The sequence below is a fragment of the Heterocephalus glaber genome, unplaced genomic scaffold, assembly GCF_053883595.1.
Source record: "Heterocephalus glaber isolate CG9 unplaced genomic scaffold, H.glaber_assembly_v1.0 deba00001586, whole genome shotgun sequence".
NCBI classification, from domain to species: Eukaryota; Metazoa; Chordata; class Mammalia; order Rodentia; family Bathyergidae; genus Heterocephalus; species Heterocephalus glaber.
In genome coordinates, this window is record NW_028258364.1 from 1,099,225 (window position 1) to 1,103,237 (window position 4,013).

Sequence of the window (4,013 nt, forward strand, 5' to 3'; positions counted from 1 at the left end):
GTGAAATGCAAAGCAATAATTATTATTATTTTGTCTCTAACAGAAGAATTTCACAAACATAAATGATGTCAATTTTCTATTATTTTTAGATGCTTCAAGTGGAAAATTACTCAAGTTCATCTACAGTTCAGTTATTTTTAACCCAATATTTGGACTCAAAGTAAAATTTTAGAAGACCATTCTCTTGAACTCAAAAATCTCATATTAATGTGAAGTCAACTGACATACTCTGTTTTGAAGAATGTACTTTGTCCTTTGCCCCTAAGAACACAGATTTAGAATGGAGTACTGTCATGGGAGAAACAATGTTTGGAGAAACTAGTGGAGCAGGGTTGCCCTTGAGATTGGTTATAGTGCACACATAATTCATAGTTGTATCCTCTAAAACTGATGTATTCTACAAATCAAAATAGAAGTCATGGTTGAGAAAATTTACAAAGTGCTGTATACATACTGAATTAGAATAACTGAATTTCCAAATCTTTAAGACAAAGCTGAGGTTTACTTAATTACCATAATCAGTATGGAAGTATACATTTTGTTTCTTTACTATCCATTTTTAAAATTAGCAATATGTGGACTTCTAAAAACATATTTTGCAAATCTACTTCTAGATGTTGTTAAGGACTGAGTTCACTTTTATCTTTTGTTAAATTACAATTACTAAAACTTATGCTTGAAAGCAACAACATTAGATTTTCTTTTTAAATTCTGTAATTTTGCTTTGTAATATTTCAATTTACCTGAAGAAAATTTTGATGGAACTTTCATTTTTAGTTGCTTACATTTCTGTAGAGAAATTATCCAAATTTTATTCTGTACAAAATAAAGAAAAATTGGTGATGCATACATGTTTTGGAAGAGGGGAAGAGTTGATGTGGCATTGTGTTCTGATGGACAGATTTCTCAATTTATTAATGAAACATGACTTGTATTGAACAAGACAAGCTAGGGCAAGCATTTGAAGATGCTTTTGGGGATGCTAAGGCAGCATTCAATAGGAGATCTTTAGTATAGCCCAGATTATAAAAATTACATAGCTTTCATTAATGATTGCCCTTCTATCAGAGAAATTCCAATTGCTATGGAATGTTACCTATAGAGGAACCTGTATATAAATGAGAACTATAATAAACCATGGTGCAGACTTCTATTTTGAAGGAAATATCCATCAATCCCAGAAAAGCTTAATTGAAAATCAATTTTATTTTCTTTTCCAGCAAATGGAGGCAAAGACAGAAGGAAGTTTCCACACCTTCATAAATCCCTGGGCAATTCAGAGATGACATTTTATATTCAATGGGTAGATATGACCAAAAGCATCTTTACGTCTCTATCCAAAAAGAAAAATTTTCTGAATTTGTGGGAAAAAGAAAAGACAACTGGAAGACCATGACTCACCAGAAATGACCATTCCTCATATTGAGAAATTATAGAAGAACTGAGGAAATCAAAATAGGGAGATAACTGACCTACCAATTAACAAGGCTGTGGTGGACTAATTAATGATCAACTTGATATGGAACTCCCAGTTGAACTGAGTCAGCGTGGTTCTGGGCGTGGAAGATACACCTGAGGACTGTTAGTGGAATGGCATAAACAGAACAAGGAGAGGAAGATTGCATCCTGCTGACTTTCCTAAAGAAGTTGCTTTTTGGTGGTTTTTCTTACAAGGCGTTTTGGCTGTTGTCTTCCTTAGGGACAGCTTCAGTCCTTGTCTTCATCTTGGACATTGTCTCCTAGCTTTGAGTGCAGATCTCTCAGCCTTCCTGCACAGATCCTTCATCCTGCCAGCACAGAATTTCTAGCTCCCACCACTGGCCCTTGGGATTTGCCTTGATATGAACTTGCCCGGGACAGAGACATTGAAGTGGGCTCCAAGCCCTTGACTGGATTCTTCAGGTCTCCAGTATGCACTCTTCTGTATCTGACTCTAGTAAGCATTGACTGACACAGAGGCCATTCTCCAAAGACTCTTTACATTGCATGTCTTGGAGAAAGAGATCTTATATTCATAGTATGTTCAGCCTTATGGAGAATATCTCAGCTTACACAACTGGAATGCAAATTACATCTAAACATATGCCAATTACCATGAGCCAAGTTATCCTGACTAACCTTTCCAGCTCCTGGTTTCCTGGTGCAGAGAATCCTGTAATCTCTCTCTCTCTCTCTCTCTCTCTCTCTCTCTCTCTCTCTGATGGATTGAACCCAGGGCTTTTATACTGAGGTTTATCTGCAGCACTTTAAAAACTTATTTTGTGACACATTTTGGCTAAGTCGGCCAAGCCACTAAATTGTCCAGCCTGGGCTCAAATTTATAATCCTCTTGCCTCTCAGAGGGCTGGGATTACAGGTGTGTTCCACCATGCCCAGGAAGAATTATTCTCTTAAAGCAAATACAGTCAACCCTTTATGTCTACAGTATCCATGTCCATGGATTCAACTAACCATGGATTGAAAATAGTTGAAAAAAAATGTGTCTGTAGTGAACGTGCACTTTTGGAAGCAGTTCTAGAGGTCTTTTTACATGTCTTTACAAAATATGATCAAAAATACAGGCTGAGGAGTATGCAATGGAAAGGCAGTCTTGAAAAAACATTACTTGGTGTGTCCTCATCCACTTTTGCTTACCAGATCTGGCAGTTTAGAACTTCTGACTATTCCCTAAAGTCAAAATGACCGTAAAAGGTAAATGTTTTGAATCAATTCAAGACATTGAGGCAGCTATGTCAGCACAACTAAAGACACTTATGAAAGGGACTTCCAGAAGAGCTTCAGAAAGAGGCAATAGTGATAGAATAAGCCAGGGGGAATATATTGATGGGGATAAATGCAATATGTCTTTTACTGTAATTTTAAAAATTTAAACACCATATTTTTGATCACACCTCATATACTAACACTAGAAATTTTGGCAATGAACAGTTTATTGTTTCAAATTATCAAGATTCATTTGAAAGTGTGGGTGAAATAATCTCACTCTTACTATTCTCTTTGCAAACACTTTTTTCTACATTTTTCTCCTTTCCTCTTGTTTTCTTTTCTTTTTCTTAGTTTGTTTTTTTGAGATAGGGTCTCACTATGTAGTGTAGCTTGGCCTTGGGCCTGTGATACTCCTGCCTCAGCTTTCTTCTTCTAGATTAAAAATGTCAGTTAAGGAAAGTGCAAATCAGAACTACATTAATCTTCTATCTCACTCCAGTTAGAATGGCTACCATGAAGAATACAGAAAACAATAAAGGGTGAAGAGGGTTTGGAGAAAAGGGACTATGGAGCTCTTCTACACAGCTGGTAGGAATGTATGTTAGTATAGACACAATGGAAATAAGTATGAAGTTTCCTCAAAAACCCTAAAAATACAGCTACCATTTGATCCAGCTATACTGCTCCTTATTATATACCCAAAGCAGTTAATGTTAGTGTACTTTAAGAATACCTGCATACCCATGGTTTATGGCACAATTCACAGTAGCCTAGGCATAGAACCATCCTGCATATATAATAACAGATGAATGGATAAAGAAAATATGGTAACTATACAAAATGGAGTATTATTTACCCACAAAGAATGAAATTCTGTTATCTTCAGGACAATGCATGGATGTTGAAAGAAGCCACACTCAGAAAGACAAATATTGTTCATTGCCTCTATTATGTGTAATCTAAAAAAAGATGACCAAAAAGTAGAAAAGAAACTATTAGACAAAAGAAAAAGAATAAAGGGGAGAGGTTATGGGAAGATGGATATGAGCAAAATATATGAAACTCTTCTTGTGAGAAAATGAAACAGGGAGGGTGGAGAAAGAGGGTGACAGGGGTTAAAGTGATCAAAGTGTGTTATGTACACATATGAATCTGCCAAAATGAAACCCATTAATCTGTATAAGCAATAAAAAGAGTGAAAAGGTGAATTAGTTTAATAAAAGATCAATAAATATTAAAGAATTATCTCACTGAATCTAAGATACATTAAAACACCATGTTATACACCTGTTACACATACAATATTC

General features: G+C 35.5%; 1 pseudogene; it reads left to right on the top strand.

Annotated features, from left to right (window-relative positions):
• Positions 1 to 924: 924 nt before the first annotated feature.
• LOC101718140 (transcription factor Spi-C-like) lies at positions 925 to 2,117 on the top strand (annotated as a pseudogene).
• Positions 2,118 to 4,013: the final 1,896 nt, after the last annotated feature.